This window comes from Miniopterus schreibersii, assembly GCF_964146895.1.
Source record: "Miniopterus schreibersii genome assembly, chromosome: X".
Classification (NCBI taxonomy): Eukaryota; Metazoa; Chordata; class Mammalia; order Chiroptera; family Miniopteridae; genus Miniopterus; species Miniopterus schreibersii.
The window spans coordinates 87,611,431-87,635,360 of NC_138104.1; the positions used below are offsets into that span (position 1 = coordinate 87,611,431).

Sequence of the window (23,930 nt, forward strand, 5' to 3'; positions counted from 1 at the left end):
TGTGTTTTTGTATTTTTGTTCAGTGTATTTTTGTTCATTCATTAGCCTGATATTAAGGACATATGTGCCAGACACTATGTTATGTGTTGGGTATATTGAAAATCTTATTAGCACATCTGTGTATATATATATGTATAATTCCTATTCTGTTATCACAGTTGATGCCACACGTACATATAATGTTTATATGCATATACATTCTTCAAACGACCTTATATGGGGATGTGGTATCAACAGAACCAAGAGAATCTGTTCACATCTGTCTCTCATTCTGAAGTTCACTAATGATCCTCCATCCAAATAACATTCCAATTCACAATTTGGCTTGAAAGCATATCAGATTTCTATTGCACATAACGAGGCTATAAAGTTTTTCTAGAGTGTGTATATATCTGTCTATATGCAATATGTATATCAAATTAAATGGCAAATAAAATCTCGTGTTAAATATAGAGTAGCTTCTGTAATATATAGTCTTAAGGCTTTTCGTCTAGTTTTATAGAAATGATGTGAGATGTATTTCCTGAAGTAGAATTATTAGCTCTTTAGGTTCTGATAGCAGAAGGAAGCTGAGGGATGGAAGAACAGGGGAGCCCGGCCTGTGTTGCTCAGCGGTTGAGCATCAGCCTAGGATCCAGGCGATCGGGGTTCGATTCCTGGTCAGGGCACAGGCCCGGGTTGGGGGGGGGGCTGATCCCCAGCAGGGGGCGTGCAGGAGGCAGCCGATCAATGACTCTCTCATCATGGATGTTTCTCTCTCTCCCTCTCCCTTCCTCCCTCTGAAATCAATAAAGATATATATTTTTTTAAAAAAGAAGAACAGGAGAAAGTATAATGGACAAAGCTCTGCTGGAAGTCAAACTAGCAGTTTATATTTCAAAGCTGACAGGTTTCCCCTCTTTGGTTTGCTGTCGTTGAAGCTTTCAGATACACCTTGCCTGTGGCTAGGTTATTTTCAAAGTCTAAAATGCTAAAATGGAAATAAACACAACTGAATTCCCAACTGAAATTTTCATTATTTTTAAAAAAATAAAGATTAAAATAATTGTGTAATTGCAATTCTGTTGGGAAAAGTAATTCTGGGGGAAACTGAAATGTACGAGTGGGTGTGATCTGTCTTACTGGGTGAGAGGGGAACCTAAGCTGTCATTATTTTGAAATTGGTCTGAAAATCTATTTGTGCATGGAAGATATACTATATTTTTAGTAATTTCCTTGTCATTTTATTGTCTCCTTTTCTGTTACAGCATAAATCCTGAATTCCTTATTCCATTTGAGATCTGCCTGCTATTATATTACCTTTTCTAAATTTATCTGGAAATAATAAGCTACACAATATTCCTGAGATGTCAAAGCAATTATTTTTAGGTTTAAATATTAAACGATTGACCCTTTACAATGAGTAATATTCCAGGTTGTTAAAAGAAAAGAAATGTATACTCCAGTAATAATAAATCTGTCCATTTAAGCAACTCAGCAAACGCATTCAAAATTTGGTTTATAAAATGCAACTCCAGACAATAGGATTTTCTGTTTTCATGTTAATTATCTGAGCAGGCTGAGCAGGAGGCAAGGCTGCATCCAAAGAAAATGTCCATGGAAGCTCTGCGACAGTTTTCATGTGGCCTCAATGGGTGACACTTAATGCCTACTATGAAAAAGGCCCAGGAAGGAAGAGCTCTTTCTTCTTAGATAGCATTTCCTGGTCACATTTTCCTCCCAGCAAGGTGAACTTGCCCAAGTGTACCTGTCACCAGGGACTCTAGCTTACATACAATGGTCTAGGTCAAGGGCAATTTCCTGCACACTGCTCACTCTCATAAAAGCATAACACTGTACAGAGGAGACTGATGTTGTTTGAGTCGGGTCTCACTTAGAGAAGATGAAACCATTTGCAAAGATCTACACTTCAGCTGCTATGGGTAACAAAAGATCCATGATATAGGGCACGCATTGTGGTGATAGAGAGAACTGTCACCCAGCAGTGTGTCCCTCAGAAGCCTCAGTGATGCTCGAACAGATCCACAACTTCTTCTTGTGGAAAGTTCGAGCTCAGTCTGAAGTTAGCGTCATGGCCCCCTTCTCTGTGACACCGGGCAGGTCTTTATCTGGGCACCAACGCATGCCAGGCTTCTCGATTTTCTCAACAGCGTGCTCATAACCACCCGCTCATCCAGTATCCAAAGCATGTCTCCCTTTTCTCAGTCAGAGCTCGCCATGCCTTCATCATAAATCAGGGCTTCACTGCCTGCCACCTTCCCCCTATTAAAAACCTGGCTGGAGGTAATACTGAAGGTTATACTGTAACCAGATGATCATTTCGAAGGAGCTGCTGACCGTCCAGCTTTGTGATTCCCAAGGACCTACTATCCACATTTTCTTTGGGAAGTCCAGAATCTTTCCTTATATCAGAAAGCTATGGACCTAGGCTGCATTACCTCGTCTTCGCCCGAAAAACAAAATAATGTGAGTTCTATTTTATTTTATTTTATTATTTTATTTTATTTTATTATTTTATATTTTATATTTTATTTTATTTTATTTTATTTTATTTTTTATTATTATTTTTTTTAATGTGAGTTCTATTTTAATATGAAGTGTTTAGGCTCCGTCAGAGATCAGTCAAGAAAAATCATTAAAAGAGCCCTTGTCAGTGTTTATATTTGATATGCATTTTTCAACAATCCTGTCACTTTGGGTGGTCAGTATTATCAGGGCATCCTCCCCGTGCGGCATATTCCTTTCAGAACTGAAAACCCAGACAACAATTTGTGTTTTTTGAAGGCTAGGGTTTCTTGTTTCCCGTAAGGGCATTTCCTCCTTAGATCCAGGCACTGAAGTGACCACCTGTCATCACCTTAACTCCTGACCCTTGCTTAGGGTAACGGGTTGAATAAATGTGGGCGCTCTTCTGGCTGAGTCGTGCTGGCTTAATACATGGGCAAGTTGCCTTTGATTCACGGGGCATTTTCTGCCAGAGCCCACTCGTTGGAACTTAGATCGTTACCTTCGCCTTTGTTTCTACTACCAAAGGGATAAAAACAATTTCTCCGAAAGAAGCCCGATACTCAGAGGACATTCCTGCTTTACTCTTTTATTCTCTCATCACCACCCCCAAGATCATAAAAGAACCTGAAAAACAAAACCTCCTTTACAGTTGTTAGTGTCTGGCTTGTGTGGTAGTTCACAGGAGTGGAGTTAAAGCATCTTGTGGATGGTGCCTCCCGCAGCCTGGCACCAGGCAAAGTCAGGCTGTTCGGAATTATATTTTAGGGTTACTTTTGGGTAGGGAGATGGAGGTAGGGAATTTATATCGTGTTAGATCTTCATCGGGGTGGGGCTGCCAAAGGGATACACAGCTGTTGGTTATAAAGTAATACTTGTTGTTCTGACTTTCACAGTCTGTTCCTAGTGTAGGTTAAAATGGATTCATTGGCATTGATTATAAAAAATGGCCTTCAGACTTTTGGCCCTGAGAGTGTCCTGCCCATAAGACAGATTTCCACATGTCTGCCACATGCCCTGACTTGCATGTCCTGAATGTGCTCTCGACTCAAAAATGTCTCAGTCCTTTCCAGCATTTCTCAAGCTTATTTTTCTTTCTGTATTTCGATGGCTTCGTCGTTCGCCCTGTCACCCAAGCTGGAAAAACACACATACTGGAGCCATCAGAGACTTCTGTCCATTCTCTCTCTCTCCCTCACCCAAATCTGTACCCAGGCTCTGTCACGTCCACCTCTGAAATTGTTTCTGGAGGGACTGTGAATCTGGCTCTCACTACATTTCCAGCACTCTCTTCTATCGCTTCCCTATTTTGCATCATTTCATTTTCATTCGTCCTGCTCTCATTCATCTAACAAACATTTACTTAGCTTCCTCGGGAATCATTGTTATTATTAATTATAAGTAGATGCTGAGGATGCAAAAGTGACTATGACAGACATGGTCCCCGCAGGGGTGTCAGGCTTTACGAAGTAATCAACTGTGATGGGTCCCGTGAGGCACGCATGAGAGAGAGATGAGGGCCATTCGGAGTAGAGTTAAGGATCTGAATTAGTATCTAGGTCAGGGAAAGCATCTCTGAAGAAGGGCTATTTAAACAGGGAATCGAAGGCTATTTAAACAGGCAAGAATTGACCACACAAAAATGTTGTGGGGGTGGCAGGGAGTTTCCATGCAGAGGGCATACCACATGGAAAGATCTAGTAGAGAGACTTTCACACAATAAAGGGACCGAAAGAGTGTGACAAGAGTGCGTTTGAAAGGAAGAAGGCCAAGAGCCCAAGCCAAGAGGAGATGGAGCCAGACTCTGGAGGGCCTTCGGCTCCTGTTTGAGAGGTTTATGTTTTGCCCTCTGGGCTTTGGGAAGTCAGGGAACAGCAGTCAGCAGGAAAGAGTCATGGGGAGACCTGTGATTCAGAGAATTCTTTTGCTGAAAAGTGGAGAATGGTTCGTAGAGAAGCAAGTCTAAAAGGAAAAAATGAGAGGCTATTACTGTAATCTTGGCAAGAAATGACGGTGATCTTGACTATAGTGGCTCTAGGGAGGGTTCAAGGAAGTGGACGAGCCTGAGAAAAATGCAGGAGATAGAATTCACAGAAGCCTGGGTTAGATTGAATGACTATGTGGTAAAGTCTGAGGAAACAGTCATGTGTGATTCAGTTTCTGACTTGATTTTCCTTGGGAGTTGGCACTACCATTTATGGAAGTGTTCAAACAGTAAGTGCTATTATGTTGGATGAAATAATGAATGATTAAATGGGTAACAAGAGGAAAGGAGATCTGGGGAGGAAGGAGGGGTAAATTCATTTTGAATGTGTTAATTTTGAGGTATCTGGGAAACCTCTAAGTGAAAGGTTGAGTTGACAGTCAGAGAAATGAATGTGGATGTCAGGAAGAGAGGTGGCCCCCATGAACTACATGTTGGCCCCAAAGCATGTCATATTGCTTCATGTCAGTGCGCTTGTGACAAGCATGTGCATGGAGCCTTCATCCCTCACCTCTGTTTCTATACGCAGCTAAAATATCACCTACGATCATTGTTCCCTGACTCCACCATTCTCTGACTTGCTGTCATTATTCATGTCTTTCTCTTTGTGTTCCCAAAATACTTGTTTCAGTAACCTGATGGATAATTCCTCAAGTGGCACAATTGTGTGATTTGTATGCAAGCATTTCCCCAACCAGATTAGGAGCACTTTGAAGGCAGAAAAAAATGTTTCCCTTTTGTTATGTTAGCGTTTAGCACCACATCTGGACAACTGTGGCCCTAGCTTTCCAAGATGAATGTACTGATTGATGTATTGAGTGGCCACTGTATTCCAAGCAATGTCCTGCACACTATATACAAGGTCCATGCTCTCATAAACTCAGATTCTAGTAAACTGAGCTAGGAGACAAACTGAAAGAGGGAAATAAAATGTCAGCAAGTGGGAATTGCTATGCAGAGAATTAAAAGAGAGTTAGAAAGGCTTGAAAATTGTTTTCTAAGACTTCACCGAGGTATTGATTTTTAAGAAGACATGATCTACACAAAAGCCAGCCAGGTCATGATCTAGGGAGAAAGCATTCCCGGTGCAGGGGATAGTTGGTGCAAAGGCCCTGAAAATGAACTGGCTTTGTATGTTGAGAGATGATCCAGAGAAGCAGGATGCCTATAAGGTTGTTAGGGAGATGATGACTTAGCTAGTCCCCTCGTCATTTCATGTCTCCGAGTTTGTCTGTACCCTCATGTCCTGGATAAAGTGCTTAAGGTAAATGACTTAATTAACATGAGGCTCTCTGTATATTATTACCTAAGCATCACAAAGATTTACCTAAAGGAACCATTTGCTCACATCATATAGCCATCCAACGGAAGCACACAATGGGAATCAATAAATGAATTTTATTTATTAAAATGCAAGGGCTATACAAATGCTCATATCAGCTTAAAAGAAAAAAAGGAGAAAAAAACCTCATGAACACGGACAATAGTGTGGTGATTGCGGGGAGAGGGAGTGGGGGGAGGAAGGGGAGGGGAAGGAGACTTGACTGGGGGTGGCGACCACACAATACAGTGTACAGATGATGTGTTGTGGAATTGTGCACCTGAAACCTGTATAATTTTGTTAACCAGTGTCACCCCAATACAGTCAATAAAAAGGAAAACAAATAATAATTGAAAAATTAAAAAATTTAAAGAGCACCTGAGAGTAACCTTTAAGGAAGACTTAAATGCTAGAAAATAGCCTAGGATTCATGCAGGTAGATTTGCTTGAAGAGCCGGCTAGGTTTAAGCATATATCTTCATGAGCACGTATGAGCTTAAGTGAGTATATTGGCCAATTTTATTTGCTTGTTTATTTGTTTCTAACATGTCTTGTCTTAGGGCCAAATGTTTCCCTGGAGAATAACCACTCTGACGATGCCAGTTGCTATATTTTTATGCAACCTGCAACTCGTACTAAAGTGCCTCCAGAATAGAAAACACATCTTTTCAAAGTTTCAACAGAGACTCTCCATATATTCCCCTTCCAAGTCCTAGGCAGGCATATTTCTAGCGCCCTGACATATTGCATGTTGCCAGGAAGTATATTCAAACCTTCACCAGTTACACAGCCGCTGGTGTGCTTCTGCTTTGGTGGCTCCTTGAAATGGGAAGCCAGGTTCCCTCCAGAAAAAAAGTTTTCAAAATCTATAGAAGAGGAAAGGTCATTTTACTTTTAAAATAAGATACATAGCTTTTGTTTTTAATTTACCACAGCTTTGAAAGGTACCATGGTTTTATAGCAGGGATCAGCACCCTTTTTCTGTAAAAGACCTGCAAGTAAATATTTTAGGGTTTGTGGGCTCTGAGGCCTCTGTCGCTGCTCAGCTCCGCCGCTGCAGTGTGGAGGCCGTCACAGCCCATACCCCATGAAGGCGTGTGGCTCTGTTCTAACAAAACTAGGTTCACAGAAGGAGGCAGGGGACCGCATTCGGCTCGGGGGCCGCAGCTCAGAGCTAACAATTTGTCAACAGGCATCAAGTGTTTGGGGGAGCCTATAATTAGGGATTATAACACCTAAAAGATGTATCTCCGTTTTTTTCTCTCCTTTCCTGATTGAGTGATAAGGGCTGGAAATGTAGTTAATAATAAGGTCCAATCAGTGCAATTACTGTGGTTAGAAACACAGTTGGCAGCCTGTTAGCCAGTCTTATTTAGTCTCTGGCAACTTCATCTTCACAGGGGAAAAAAAAAAAATTCATGTGTTTGCAGTGTCTTTTTTTCCGGCAGGGGAATTATAAATTATAATTATGCAGGGTCACGTTTTGTTTATGACTTTGATGGTGCTTAATCAACTCACTCACCAATTTTCTTATTTGTATAAAGCAGCTATTATCAACCCTTTTCATCTCATGGCACAGATAAATTACTAAAATTCTGCGACACACCGAAAAATATATTTTGTACTGATCTGACCAAAAAAAAAAAAAAGTATAATTTTGATTCAGTCACGCTGGACGGCTATTGCTGTGTTGGCTGCTGTCATTTTTTTATTTGACGATCTAAGGAAAAAGAGGTCTGTGCCCCTGACTAAATAGTCAGGTATTGCATGTTTTAAAAAATCCTTGTGGCACCCCGGTTGAAAATCGCTGGTATAAAGATCTTTTACCTAAATATAGACCTGTGTCGTTTTTCTCTTGTTCACTTTTTCTATGACAATTAGCAGTGCATTTACTTAGCTTTGTACCATCTGTTTTTATTTCTGTTCACCTTAAAAATGTGAATACAAACAGCACTGTAACATGTATCTTTCCTTAGTCACACATGGTATCTTCGGGTACTTGACCAAAAATGGAGCAATATAATCTTGCAACAGGTTAAATGCACATTAATCAAGTAACAGGAGGAGGTAAGCCTTCAATCTTTCTTTTAAAAAATCAATTTTTGAAAGCATGGAGGTCAACATTCAGAATTGTATTAGAAAGGAAACCGCCCCTACAATTAAAATATTTTCATCGATTAGCCTAGTCTATAAAATGGTCTTGCAGGAAATCTCAGAAATGTAGGAAACGTGCAGGCAGAAGATTATTTGCTCCGTAACACCTCTGTGATTTTTCAGGAATGTGACCTGCCTTTTCTGGGGTACTGCTGTGCTCGTGAGGGCTGGGTTGTTTTTCTCCAGGGATCCTTTTTTTGGGGGAGGGTGTCAATAGGTTATAAGAAGAGCGTACCCTAAAAGGCCACACGTTGCTGAAACTGTGAATGTGTTCTATATCTCTGGCAGGTGTCTCATCCTGAAAAAGAAATTGGGTCAAAATTAAGAAAACAAAAATATTCTTGAGCATTTACTGGCCTTAGAACAAAATCCTATACTCTAATAAATGCTTATCCAGATCACTCCGATGTCTCCAAATGGTAGTGTGTTCAAGGTACACTGTTATCTTGATTTTTTGACCTGCAGCTTTGCTATTACCACGCAGAACCTTCCGGGTTTCCCTCATTCTCAGTGCAAATTAATTAAATATATTCAGTTTGATTCAACTTCATCAACACGTTTTGAATGGCCTCTACATACGCACAAGATTGCAAGGAAGTCTCCCCATGAATAGAAAATTGATTAACTTACGGTCTCTGACTTCAGTTGAGACCACGTGTAAGTGAGGCATACAGACAAAATCACAACCTGCTGTAGATTATAAATGCAAAATGGAAATACGCTAAAAGTCATAAAGGATGGAGCAGGGAGCAGAAATAATTCTGGCCACGGGGCCTGAAAAAAGATCCACAGCGCTGGGAACATGTAGTTGGCCATGAGAAAGAAAGAAAGTTCACTACTTATAGAAGGGAGAGAGCGGGCATTTCAGCCTAATTAAGGCTCTGTGGCACATTCAGGAGCTGATGTGTTCCAAAACAGTGTAATGTTTATCACATCCCACTATGTAAATTATATATCAGTAGAGTACGAATGATGTAAATATTTAAAACCAAATGCCTTATAGTCTGAAAGGTTTCTATCAGATGACCTGTGATATATTTTCATTTCTTTTTTTCTCATATCATCATGAGCGATGACCTGAATAATTAAAAAACACACAAACTTCTCCAGATTAGAAAAGGATTATTGAATTTAGAATGAGCAGTCTACAGATCATTCCGGAAGATTCAGCCCTTTTGTTCTGCCTTGTCTTATTTCTGAAACTGCGCAATTCCCTGAGAAGATTAATCGATGTATTTGATGCCCTCCTAAATTAAGGCTCAAACACTAGTAATCTATTGGACTTTTGCTTTCTTCCACTTTACTAAGCCTGTCTGTATTTCTTTATGTGCGTTATAGACATATTGGACTAATTAAGTTCACTACTTTAAGGGGAAAGAATGCTTGTTATGACATTAAGAAGAATTTTATATTCTTCTTTAATTAGCCACTTTTAATTTTGGTGGAGTAACATTGATAACATGGGTATTATACTTAAAACATAACATTTGATCATACTGTTATTAGGTGATTATTAAGTGGATGAATGATAAAAAATGAACTTTAAAATATAAGAGAAACATCTTAAATATAGGTGCGTGCATGCGTATTTCCAGCAAATATGCACACGCTTATTTGACCATTTAAGTTATCTTATATAATAGCAATTGAATATACATTATCTTCACATTTCCTTTCTAGTTCACCTGATGAAATTGGTATTCCTTTCCTATAGCTTCAACTAAGCACACAAAGAGAATTCTTAGTGCAATTTCACTGAAACTCGCTGTTACACTAGTTCAACAAGGTGTGAATAACTGTGTGTTTTAATGACCCTTTAAAATCCTGCCACTAGTGTTGGGCCTGGACAAAGGCAATAAAAGTAAAATTAGGAACAGAAGCATTAAAAGAGGAAGGATTAATAAGTACAAAATGAAGGTTATGATATTTATATATTTTTTTGAGAAGATGTTAGTGCTCAGGAAAAAAAAAATTCCCTGATCATAGTGCGTAGTTGCAATAAAGAACTGTTATCACACATTTCTTCTGCCTAAAACTTGGCTTCTCTGATCGTATTTTTTTGTATCAGTTAAATAATCAGATGTTTCATTTTCCTTACCTTGATATATAGGCATGGCAATATATGAAGTATTTCAAAGGCCCTTCAATGGTTAATCAAATGGAAATATATTACAGATTAGCTGAACAATATAAAATCTTTATTAATTTTGAGAAAAGTAGATCAGGGTTTCACAGTGATTTTCATTTTAGTGGATTTATTTATTCATTTATCAAGTAAGCCTTGACTATTTACCCGTATGACATATATATCACCATTTGATGTTATTCCAATCTTATTTTAAAGGATATCAGTTAGGGTCCAATCAGGAAAAGAGCTGCTCTAGTCTAATACAACAGTTCCCAACCACAGGTGATTCTGTCACTCAGGGGAGAATTGGCAGTGTCTGGAGACATTTTTTGCTGGCACAAGAGCAGATGTGTTACTGGCATTTAATGGGTAGAGGCAGAGATGTTCCTAAACACCCTACAAGACACAGAACGGCCTCCCACAGCAAATAATTATCTGTGTCAAAATGTCAACAGTGATGAGGTTGAGAAATCCTGGTCTCGTACAATAAAGTTAATATGAGGAACTAGTTACACAAATGTTGAGACAGTGATAAAGTCCGACAAGGGATAGTGAGGCAGCCCAGAGATTAGCATCTATGGGAAGCAGCTACTACCTCTAGGGTTTCAGGAACAAGGGGCCAAACCCAACAGGACTGTAGCTGGATTCAGAATGCATGCTGCTGGGTGGGAGTCGGGACCAAGGAGGGAGAGTCTTTCTAGTCCACGCTGGAACCACAGGGAATATGTAACTTCTGCTGGAGTCACAACCAGAAGCAGAGAGAAATGGAAAGAAATGCCGGTGTTTCTCTCTTCCCTCCACCTACCAATCCCTCACCATTGTTTTCTATCACCCAGATCCAATAGGAAGCCAATTGCAAGGGATTTGGGGAAGTGTAGGTTGCAAAGGACTTGAGAGGAATGGATCTGTGGGCAAACAGGAACATTACCAGTGCAAGAAATAGGAGATGTAAAATTCTAATACCCATGGATACAGCCCACTATCAATTTGTAGGTGACAGCTAGGCAAATAGAGAAAGTACTTGTAAAGCAGAGATCGTGGGGATAATCATTAAGGAAAAAAACTTACCACACATACCGAAATTAAATCCTTGGTCGATGATATTTCCTTCCTATCTTTCTTTCAAAATTGAGAAGATAGTATGCGCAACTTTTCCTTTGTTGTCACCATATTGCTATAAAAAATAAAGTACAGTGGTGCCTCGGTTTTCAAATGTGATCGGTTCTGGAGCCCGTTCAAGTTCTGAAACGTTCGGAAACCGAAGGATCCACAGCCGACAGCTAGGCCTCTGGATCTCACCCTCAGTGGGAGCCGCGGGGCATGTTCGACTTCCGAGGCCTGTTCGAAAACTGAGGTGCCATTGTATGGCCTGGCTGGAGTGGCTCAGCGGTTGAGCATCGACCTAGGATCCAGGCGATCGCGGTTCGATTCCCAGTCAGGGCACATGCCCGGGGTGCGGGCTCGATCCCCAGCAGGGGGCGTGCGGGAGGCAGCCGGTCAATGACTCTCTCATCATTGATGTTTCTCTCTCTTTTTCCCTTTCCCTTCCTCTCTCTGAGATCAATAAAGACATATTTAAAAAAATTAAAATTAAAAAAAAAGTATACATTCTAAGGAAAAAAGATGAGTGGAAACAAAAAAGAAACATGATAGAATGAACAAATATAAAACTCTTATCTCAAATAAAACTGAAATGACACCCATTTTTCTCCAAATAAAAATCAGGTAATTGAAGTTGTGGAGATCTCTCTTCCATGGCAACTCTAGAACAGGGGCAGATGGCATGAAATTGTGGACAGATGGACACATGGAGAGGCCGCATTTATAGTTATTGTTAAAACTTTTACCAGCACTGTCACCCAAACCTCCTGCAGCTTTTTGTTTTCAGATTGTCTATATTTTCTTGGTTCACCAGCATCACCTTGTATATGGATGCACAGCAGCCTCCTTTTACGAATTTATACTTCTTAGTCATTTTAGGAAACCATTGTAGATATTTGACTTAACCAACGTGATGGAAGCCAGCTTGATTAGAGCAACATATTGATAAGTAAACCAAGGTTAAGACTTTAAATCTATAGTGGCCCCTCGGAAATCGAACATCTCCGTGGACGAACATTTCAGTTTACGAACGCCATAAACCCAGAAGGCAATGCTTTGGTTTTCGAACACGCCTCGGAAGTCGAACGTGCCCCGCGGCTTCCGCTGAGGGCAAGATCCCGAGGCCCAGCGGTCGGCGGTGGATCCCTCGGTTTTCGAATGTTCCCGAACTCGAACAGCCTTCCGGAACGGATCACATTCCAAAACCGAGGTACCACTGTATGTGAATCATCACGTGGAAAACAAGTCCCTGTCTCTGATCCCAGCCTAAATACTACCTGCAGAAATCAATGGCAAGAGTAAGAATGGTTCAGATAAAATGATCACAGCTAATGGTTACACAATGCAGTATGCTCATTCTGTTACTAGCAGGCCGGTGTTCATTTTTAAAAATAATGGTTGTTACTTAAACAAAATCACCTGGGGAATCCCTGAGTTTCATTAACATGCAGCACATAGTTATTAACAGATGGAAGATAATGAAGAAATATTTACTAAGGAAATCAATTCTCTCCAAGAAGCTATGAAACCCATGCACTTAGGGTGTTAAAGAGCCAAGATGGAAGTGATGTGAATAAGTGACAATTAAACAAATACCCACTTTTATTTTGTTGGTTCTTCCAGTAGGCCTTTTGCTGGGAGACTATGAGAACTCTGTTCTTCAGGACCTCAAAGGACAAATCCATAATACAAAGCATGTGTGATGTTGAGCGACATTTACAATGCAAGCTTGCATCGATCAATTAACTGCCCTTGCCTGGGCAGTAATTTCTAAACCAGGCCCTAAAATCATGACCTATAATGGAACCCAGTCATGCCCTTCCTTTGTGACAAATCCATGTCAGCTTTAGAGATTTGATCATCTCATAGACTGCCCTGACTTGATCAAGGAAGCTTCTGTAATTAGTGGTACCATGGCATGTCATGAATTTATCCATTAGTCTAATAGGTTTTAGAGCACAGATATACTTCTTTCTGCACAATTTATATGTAGGGGCTAAAAGAGGAAAAATCCACCCAGTATAACCAAGGACAGATCAGCCAGTCAACTCGAAGGAGGGGCGAATTACCTGGACAGCCTGTTTGAGTCGTCAGCAGGTAAAGCAGGGAGAAAAAGGAAAGATGTTCGGTCAGTGGACAGAAGAGCTATGGCTTGAGGAATTTTGACAAGTACCGCGTATTTTTTGTGTAGTGTATGTGGGCCTGATAATTTTTGGCAATTATTTACAAAACCAGGATAAGTGGTTCTGGCATGTTCATACATGAGAAAACATCAAGGGAAGACTTAATAGTTCAAGGAGGTGATAAAGAGAAGAGAGACCAATTATTTGCACTAGCCATCAGAGGCAGAAAAATAATTGGCTTGAGCCCAGCAGGGAAAATTTAGGTTAAATATTAAGCAACAGTTTGTTATATATTTCAACTGCTTTCTTAAAGTCATTTCCATACTTTTCCTACTTCCCCTCAGGGGATTTAGATTTTTTTAAAAACTGTAATTGGTCAAGGCATGATTTGGTGTCAGTCTGTTAAAGTTATTTTAGAGATTATTAAAACTGCCTCAACTCTTTCAAAGAGAAGATTGGTGATTCTTAACATTTGTTTCTAGGCAAGGAGGGTAAGAATTTAATGATAAGGCTGAAACGAGATGGCAGTGTGCATGGGACCAGGAGAAGGTAGGGCACAACTAGACAGGATCATTGCCCAGAACTCCAGAGATCAGAAAGCTATGTGTTCATCCGGGATTGGGGAGCATTTATAGCAGGTGTCAGCAATTTAGCTCGAGAGCCTGGGAATCACTTAAGGAATGAACCAGTGGACTAATGTCTCCTCAAGAGAAGTAGTTCATCAGGGTGGACGAGGAGATCATTCTAGTGAACAGCTTCTGCAGGAGTCCTCATATCCTCTCCTTGGGCCAGCAGGAGCTTCAGAGATGGGGCAGGCCCCAGCCAGCAGGTGGGACCCACATACTAAAGTCAAAAGAATGCTGCAGTGGGCAGCCCATGCTTAGCTTGTATAAATGAGGTATTTTTTTTCCCCCTCTAATGAAGACATCTACGTAATAAAATGAATTTTACTAAATATTGACGCAAAAATTCCAACCGAAGAAAAAAATGCAAGATGAAGGATATTTATTTTTCTATTTCTCCAATGCTCATCCCAGTGGAGGGTGAGGAGGGGAGGGAGAGGAGTGGTCTTTTAGCAATCTTGTGAGTGGGCAATGAGAAGGGAAAGGGAAGAAGGTGAAAACAACCTCGTAGGGGGCCTGGCCAGCTTGGCTCAGCGGTTGAGCATCGACCTAGGATCCAGGAGATCACGATTCAATTCCCAGTCAGGGCACATGCAGGGTTGTGGGCTCGATCCCCAGCAGGGGGCGTGCAGGAGGCAGCCCATCAATGACTCTCTCATCACTGATGTTTCTATTTCTCTCTCTCCCTCTCCCTTCCTCTCTCTGAAATCAATATATATATTTTAAAACAATTTTTAAAAAAAATCTCTTAGAGGGATAGATTCTCAAGCACTAAAGGCCCTTTAATACATCCTCTCTAGTGATAACAAGAATATCAACATTCTTATTTAATATTCATTCATCAGACATGTATTGAGCACTGACAGTGTACCCGGGATTCTGTTAAGCTGTTGGATTATCAAGATGCGTAAACCATCATTCATAACTTAGAGATCTCGGACTAATTAAAAGAGCCTTAATAGGATGTAATGTTATGGAACTCTAGCTATGTGCTAAATGTTTATCTCCTTTAATCCTCAAAACAATCCTGGGAGGTAGTCTTCATTATTATTTCCAAGTTACAGTTGAGGACATGAGGGCTTCAAGAGGTTAAGAAACTGGACCAAGATCACAAAGGCAGTGTCTGAGTGAGAGTTTGATTCCATGATGTGCCAGGTTTCAAAGCCCACACTTCCCTCCACACATGGCATTGCTTTTCTGGTGTAAATGTGTCATGAAACTCCCTTGAAGTCTAAGGACTTGAACGCCTACTCCCAGCCTGCAGCATCAGACCGGCATTGTTTATACACTACTACAGCTCATTTATAGGTGAAATATTATTTTGTGGACTAACCTATGAAATCTCACCACACTGGATTCCTCTGGTTAGGGACAGGCTTGGTTCCAAGGAATAGGGCATGCCTGAATGCCCAGGGAGGGGCTGGTGAACCAGCCGGAAAGGTTAGAGACCGTCTAGCAGATCATTAAACAGCTGCCTTTCAGATGTGCAGAACACAGCCTGTTTGTAAGCTGGGCACTGCCTGTATTGATTCTTCCCAGGGAAGTTACCTACATGGTTTTACACATGTGTGCTGTGTTCTGTCCATAATGCAGTTCGACGTGGGAACACTCAGGTACATTATGAAAAGGAAAACATCTGCTGCTGATACACTATTTGTTTTTGTTTGTATCATGGAAGCAGTAAGGACAAGTTCCCTTTCTCTTTTCCCAGGTGTGTTTTTGTTTGTTTGTTTGTTTTGTTTTACTTTCAAAAAGTGTCAAGGAATGTGAATAATTTTGTCAGAGTGAAAAGTGAAGACCAACATTTTCCCGTTAAGCCATTCTGCATGGCTCTTCCTTCTGGCAGCTTCACCTGCTCACTGATTTATTCATTCATCAAATATTTATTGACTATCTACTATGGGCCAGGTACAGCTTTAGGTACAGGGATAGCATTAAAAAAAAACAAACAAAAAAACCCTACAACAACAGACAAAGCTCCTCTTTTTAAGGAGCTCATCTATTATTGGGGAACTTAGAAAAAGTGTGAAATACACAAATAGGTCAGATGCCAAAGGGTAGTATTAACAAGAAAACTAAAGCAGGGGAAGGGGGATGGAGAAAAAAGTAACAGGAACTTGCTGTTTTATATATGGCAGACTGGGAAGACCTCTGTGAGATGATCTTTGAGCAGAAATCTCAAGGAAGCGAGGGAATTAGCCATTCACATACAGGGAGGAAAAGCCTCCCAGGGAGGGGGAACAGCAAAGGCAAAGTCTCGAGGCATGGCACGGATGTGTGGTATGTTTTAATCTTTTTATTTTGGAGCAAATGAGATTCATCGAAGCTGCGAAAATAGTTTCGAGATGTCTGGAGTACCCTTCGCCCAGCTTTTCCCTAATGGTTACACCTCGCACAACCATATACAATATTCAGACCTGGAAGCTGGCATTGGTGTAATTAATAGGCTTGACTGAGACCCGCCGGTTCTGACATGCACTCATTCGTATGTTCATTCGTATGTGCATTTGTGATAACTTTATGCCATGCATAGGGTTGTGTAACCACCGCGGCGACAATCTGGAAGGGTTCCAGCGTCACAAAGGAGCTAGCTTCAGCCACTCCCTTATGGGCACATTCAGCCAGACTCCTCCCCGCCCCTAAATCCTGGCAACCGCTCAAGCTCTCCATCTGTGTAATTTTGTCCCTTCCGTAAATTTATATACGTGGAGTCATCGTTTAGGGAAAAAAGGGAGATGACTTGACGGGTTTTGATAGATCACTAGCAGCCGAGTGGAGAGCGGACCATCGCGCAGCGCAGGAGGAAGCGGGGACGGGCCACCGAGGTCATTCACATGGGAACCCGGGGTGTTTGTAGTGGAGCTAATGAGACGGGGATGAATTTGGGGCACCTTGGGAGGGTAGCCCCGCTGGGGAGTTTTAAAATAAATGTGGCGTGGGGTGTAAAGGAAAGAGAGGAGCCCAGGATGACCGTAAGGGTTAGGGTGGGGGGAATGGAGAAAATGATGGGAGGATCTGTTAGATGGGGGGGGGGGGTGGAAGCAAGAGTTTGCTTTTGTAATTTGAAAGCTTGTTAGACATCACGTTAAAATAAAAAGGAGTGTGTGTGGCTTCGAGTCCGGGAGTCAGGGAAGAAGTATGGGTCGGAGACACACGCTTCAGAGGCGTCTTTGGAGAGACACCCTTCAAAGGCAGGGCCCCTTGCAGTGCGCGGCTGCTTAGGCGGTGGCAGTACCTGTCGCCTCAGACCCACGGCGGTCTCTAAAGGGACTTGGGACAGCAGCATAAAAGCTGTACCTTGGATGCGCTCTCTCTGGTGACCCATCGCCATTGATCGGCATGGAAAAGGCACGGCTCAGAGTCCTTGAGGCTGCACCGTTCTTTCTCCCTGGCCCTGAGTGCGGGTGGTCCTGAGGGTTGAATGGCAGAAATCCCCCGGCCGCAGTTTGGCACTTCCATCTGGAGGCCGAGGAATGTCGCTGAGCTACGCTGAGCAGTGTCTCCTGTTGGGGGGACAGAGGCAAAGGGATTACAGTCCTGTACCCTGAGCTAATATTTTTCTTTTCACCTTTTTAAATCTTTTTTGAGCGCTCCCCTTCGAGGGGGTTTTCGGTTCTGGCTTTGCAGGGTTCTAACTCTAGGCCCTAGGCAAGTTATTTTACTGCACTTGGTCTCAGGGTCCCCAAGGATGGTTTGGTGATATCTTCAGACCTAACTTCCAATGGCTCTGAAAACTGGAGCCCACTGCCTTCTTGGATATTACTCTTATTTCTACAACCCTCCCTTTTTTGTTCCGCCTTTCACGCACTTCAGAGAATAGACTGATATCCTCTTTACTCCGAGTTTATTTATAACTCGCTTCCCAATTCAATTAACTCATCTGTTCAAAAATATTAGTGCCTATTGTGACTTAGGCAAATTTGCATTTTATGTGGGTCTTTAATAACCTGACAGAACCTAATATTTATTGAGTCCACTAAGTGCCAGGTGCTATATACATTTTATTGTGTTTAATACTCCAAACAATTCTGCAAGGCAGATGTTTTTATTATCATCGCTGTTATGTAAATGAAAGAACTGATTGTCAAAGAAGCCCAGGGCCTTGTGCAAAGTTCTACAGCTGATGAGTATGGAAGGCAGGATTTGAACCTTGGTCTGGTTTCTTTCAGAGCCATGATTTTCCCATTAGAGCATCCTGTCTTCCAAAATGGGTAATGCGGGACCCCTCAACACGATCGCCCGTGATGGAAGGAGCCACACTCCAGCAAGGAGGCTGATCATCACAGCCTAGTTCCACTCTAGTGCAAGGCTTGCTTCTTGAGGAACTAAATTCAGTGTTTCTGCAGCTACAAAGGAACTGAGTCAGGGACCTGATGCCTTCCTTATATTTAGACACAGTGGTCACTTTTTTACTAGAATGATCCCAGCCCAGTAGATCACAAGCAGTCAAAGCAACCTGGAATAAAGTAAAACTGAAAACTCATTGCTCACTGGCCTTCACTATGTTTGCACATAGAAAGCAAGAATAAAACATGCATGAAACAGGCTAGCTAGCTTTCCGAGCTCCTAACACTAAGTGTGTATGAGCTCTGATAAGGCATAGCTTATTGTGAAAAAGACAGATTCCACACACTTAGAATTTATTGTTTCCCTTTTCAGCCACCAAAGGGCGATCCTCTGCATATGTAAGCAAAAAAGAGTACTGATCTTATCATCTCTAATATTAAAGTTTAAATTTGCAACCTGTACATCTCATATTGTTCATTTTAAAAACCAATATTGATTGGTATCTTGTACTACAACTTGTACTGTGGGTCAACTTCCAATACAGCAAATATCATTACAATAAAAATTCTATAAAATTACATCAACAAAAACTTGCATGTTGAGTCACCAGCCTGATAGGGTAAAGCAATTCTGAGTAAAGCATGCTGGGAGATTCTCAACAGTTACTTGTCCTGGTGGACAAAAGTTGACTGCATTAAAAACATGGTCATCAGTGTAGGATTGTTTCTAAATCAAGCTTGAGAGGTCAAATCAAAATTGGCATGCGATAAATGTTTGTTGAATGAATGTGGAATGGGGAGATTCACCTAATCTACCCTAAGTATTGCTGAATTCCCAACTCCTAGGTTAATGCCTAGCATATAGATCCTGAAGGAATGAATGGACACAGAGTAATTTTTTTCTGAAATGCAAATTCAGCCCTGTCACTTTCCTGCTTAAAGTCATTCAAGTTTCCCATAGCCTTGAGAATATTATTATTTTTTAATTTATCTTTATTGTTGAAAGTATTACAGATGTTCCCCTTTTTCCCCATTGACCCCTTACACCCCTCCCCCAGCCCCCGCCCCAGGCCTTCTCCACACCATTGTCTGTGTCCATGCGTTATGCATATAAACTCTTTGGTTAATCTCTCCTGACCCACCCTTCAACCCCCACCTTCCCTCTGAGGTTCCTCAGTCTGTTCCATGCTTCTATGTCACTGAATGTATTCTGTTCATCAGTTTATTAAGTTCTTCAGATTCCGCATATAAGTGAGATCATGCGATGTTTGTCTTTCCCTGCCTGGCTTATTTCACTTAGTATAATATTCTCCAGGTCCACCCATGCTGTCCCAAAGGGCACGAGAGCCTTCTTTTTCACAGCTGCGTAGTATTCCATGGTGCAGATGCAATGCTCCTCAGACCTTGAGAAGCATTTATACCTGTATATAAAAATCACTGATAAACAAAATAGAACCAGAGGCATGGATACATGGAACCGACTGACAGCTGTCAGAGGGGAGGGAGGAGGGGCGACTGGATGAAAGAAGGAGAAGGGATTAGAGAAAGAACATATATGCACAGCCCATGGACACAGACAGCAGTGTGGTGATGGCCAGAGGGAAGGGGAGGGCGGGGGCTGGGTGGAGGTTGTTAAAGGGGGGGAAATGGGGACATCTGTCATAATGTCAACAATAAAAATAAGGTTAAGAAAAGAAAAAAAGATTACCTGGGGAACCTATCAATAAGCACACTTTGAGTAGCCATAGAATAAGCTGCTTAACATGGCGTGAAAGCCTGTTTTTTATGATTGGACCCCAAGTCTCACTATTGCCCCCAAATGTGCTTTTTCTCCAGTTGTGTATTTTCCTGAAAATATCATATTCTTGTAGTGTCTGTCTGGATGCTGGGTTTTCCTCAATTCTGGAATTACCTCCTTCAAGTCTGAGCTCAGGCATCACGTCCACCAAAAGATTTCCCCTTGTCCATAGTCTGGGTTACTATCACCCTCATGTATTGGGGTATAAACCTGTCATATACCTTGTCACCGTCAATGGTGGTACCAGTAATGCCATCAAAATGCCTGGGTGAGACGAGAGGGGGCTAGGGGATTTGTTGTGGATGTAGGTTTGGATTATACTTAAATTGGATATTTAATTGGGATGACCAATAAAGGGGCTAAGGTCTCTGAATCCACTCTTTGGCACCACGGCTTATCTCCTTGTAGCCTGCTTTGGAGTCACGTGTGTGTTTTTTCCGTCTGTGGAGTGCCAGCTCCCCTATTGTCACCAATACAACCTGTTCATAAGACAGAGTTGAGTTCATTTCTGATAACCTTGACAGAGTTTTGAAGTGTCTCACTGGAGGAAGGGTGAGGTTGGATTTTATTGAGAACTCAAAGTTTGGTTCAAGGTGGGTGTTTCAGTGTGGGGGCACAATTAAGATGGGGTAAGGATCATGACCGTGACATTATAATTTAGGTTTGGTAGAAATAGTACAGTAAGGATTTTTGAGGCAGACAGTTTAGAAAGTATTAGGGTGTGAAGTCTATTGCTGCCTTCTGTCAAAGATTTGATGGGACTCTGGGAAATTATTGTAATAAATAGTCAACTTATTTGCCTGGGCAAGAGTCTCCTGGGATGGGCAAGTTACGTCAGTGAAGACCATGAAATGATAAGTAGTCATGTTCGTGTAGACAGAAAGCGGTGTGAGTTGAAGGGTTTGGTGACTTTGGTTCTCAGTGCCCAAGCTGTTTGTGGTGGTAGATTATTTTGGTTCTCAAATAGATTGAGAGCTTCCAGAGGATAGGGCATTGTCTTTATAATCTGTGAAATCTCTATGTACAGCACAGCACCTGCCATAGAATGAGCATGCAATAATTGTTGGTTGAATAGATACTGAGGAAAAGCATGCAATAAATAAAAATGGCAAGAGGACACAAGCTCACCATCATTTGGGAGAGTAACGGTGTTTTCCACTGATATTTGCTAAATGTGGGATCCAGAGACCAGCAGCACCGGTACCCCTGGAAGCTGATTAGAAATGCAGACTCTCAGGAGCCACCCAGACCTAGTGACTAATTACAAAGACTCTGCATTATTAAGCATATCCCCAGGTGATTTGTATTACATTAAAGTTTGAGGAGGACTGCTTTAATATCTATTTAATCCCCACCTCCTGATGAGGTATTATTAGTCCCATTCCCAGACATGGAAGTGGAAGGCAGAAAGTTTAAATAACTTGCACAAGGTCAAACAGCTTGTGGCTCGCTGAGCCACGACTCTCTCATGTCTTTCTGCCTCCGCGACACACATCTCAGCTGCCGCCCTAGCATGGGCTGCAACACGGTAATCCAGAAGGGACAGACACACGGAAAATCCAAACAGTGGTAGACACCGTGGAAAGCACATTTCTTTTCAATTCTAATTTCTCTCTCCTTTCAAGTTCTCCGAAGCATGAGAACATGACGAGCGGGTCTGAACAGCGTTTAGGTGAGCTTTGATCCTTTGCCATTCAGGATGTGTCATTTGCATTCTGCAGAGGAGGCTCCGATCACCTCTGTGCCGCAGACCACCCCATTAGCCAAGGAAGGCCTGATCCGCTTTCATCTGCGAGCTGGTGGCTGCGAGCGGCTCAAAGGGAAAGGCTGCCTATTTACATATTATATTCATTACTTATCAATAAAAGGCCCCTGCTTTTCCTTCTATTGTAAAATCTGTTGTTAGAGTCAGGAGGGAGATCAAAACTGCATGTATTTGCATCTGCCAAGCTGCATAGCGAGCTCCAGGGGTGCACCAATGGCTCTGAAATAGCCCCACAAGTACCAGGCTCTATCACATTTAATCTGCCCGGAAGGCGACTGCCAACGATATTTTAGAGAAGAAAAGTTGATTGAAAAGATAGACACCCCAAGTAGCAACTCCTGTAAAATCATATGCCTGTAATAGCTGTCTGGGAGATAGAAATATCAAGTGTGTTTCTCCTTCATGTATCATTTATCTGGCCATTTGACAGATAGTTCTTGAACACCTGTTATGGGCGTAGACACACGCGGGGAGGCTGCTGGTGTTCCTGAGACTACACATAACATCAGCGCCCAGCACTGGGGGATGTGTGTACAGAAGCTGAGGATTCCTTCAGGGGGTGTTTAGGGGTGAGGGAGCAGGCAGTAAAGAGTCCAGTAGTCAGTTGCGATACACAAACACTTCAGCACCGCGTAGGTTGTTAAGTTCTCGTTTTTGCTTTGGGTGCACTTACTCACTGTTTGTTAAACAAGCACATTGTAATGCATAGCTGTTGTCGTCAACAGCACAGCGAAGCCCACCACATCAGGGATGTCATCTACCTAAAGTGAGGTGCGTGTGTCCCTCAGCTGTCCCGACGTGCACACACCTGTGCCTGCAGACAGGTGCTTGCCAGAGGCTGCTTCCAGGTGTGTGCCTGGGAGGCAGGGCATTCTGGAACCTTTCCCTCTGGCTTCAGGAATTAACCCGAGGGCGCCTTGCCAGCATGGGTTTTGTTGGAGCACAGCGACACGGGAAAGAATGTGCCTGTGAATTTAGGGTTATTGAGAGGTTGCTGTAGAAGTAAAACTTGCTCGAGGAACGATAGCCCTTTATCCAATTCATCATGCAAGTTTAATATAAGGCCTTGATGAACGGCTCCAGAGGACTAGTAAGTATGCGTGTGCACAGGTAGAGCTTATATTATATCAGTGAGTTAAAATGAAGTCTGCTAGTCATCCGCTGATGAATGGACCATTATAATGAAATCTTATGATATTAGAAATTGCTGGGACAATACACAAATAATGCATATGATTTTCAACACACTTTTAAAATGTTGTATAAACGGATTTACTTAAATCATTTTTTACTTACATTGCAGTATGTAAATAATTCAGCAACTTTTAATTTGACCCTCTTATCAATTGGCTGTTGAGTCAGATATTTATCGAGTGCCACCTCTGCTGTAGATACTGGAGCTATAGTTTTGAATGAGACCCTTGACGCCTCTCATGTTGCTCACAGCGAACGATCTACCTCAAGGTATCAGGTCTGTCGTTTACCACAGTAATTCAAAAACTGGGGAGAGGAAGAAGGGGCCTGCCTTTGTCTAGGCAAATATGCTCTAAGCGCTCCCAGAAAACAGTCTCCATTGAGTAATGCAGGCTGTGCGTTCAGTGGAATTGAGTCCAATCCATGATCCAGCAGAGCTTCAGCCCAGGTTTTCTTTAGAGCCTCTGCTACACACAAAGTTGGCTGATGTGCCATTCAGCATCCCAGCAGCTCTTTCTCTTCACACTAGCAATGGCAAAGCTTTGTGCAGAGGCATCGCTGGCTGCTCTGAACTAAAACCATCCGTGGGGACCAGAAGAGGCATTTTGCACACCTTCGCGAGGTAGGCAGCCGTGTGCCTGTGTGTGTGTGCCGAAGAGCCATCTGTTGAGAGGAAAGTGCTCTACCGTGGGTCTGGCTGCCTCTCTGTAAGTCTCCTATTCTGATGCCGGAGCGTGTGAGCAGTAGGTGGGAGGAGATGCTTTGTACTTGGAACGCTGGGGTCCTGATTAAGTGATATTGCACTAGCTAGTCAGAGACAGAATAGAGGGCTGGGGGAACCAGAGCATTCCAAAATGCATCCTTCTGTTATTTCTCTGTCCTCAAGTTAAACCACTTCATTGGAGGGAGCATTTATTTTGAAAATCAGCAGTGAGGGCAAGTAGCCCA

The 23,930-nt window shown here is 42.1% G+C and overlaps 1 protein-coding gene across 5 annotated transcripts in view; it reads left to right on the top strand.

Moving 5' to 3' along the window:
• DMD (dystrophin) overlaps positions 1–23,930 on the top strand; it is a gene marked incomplete at its 3' end in the record, with an annotated part of 1,946,774 nt that overhangs the window by 999,814 nt on the left and 923,030 nt on the right. For 2 of the 5 annotated variants that reach the window (XM_081125530.1, XM_081125529.1), the window contains exon 1: positions 23,452–23,604. The exons of the other annotated variants lie outside the window; for them this stretch is intronic. Of the gene's footprint in view, positions 1–23,451; positions 23,605–23,930 lie in introns of those variants that run through there. 5 annotated transcript variants of the gene reach the window in all.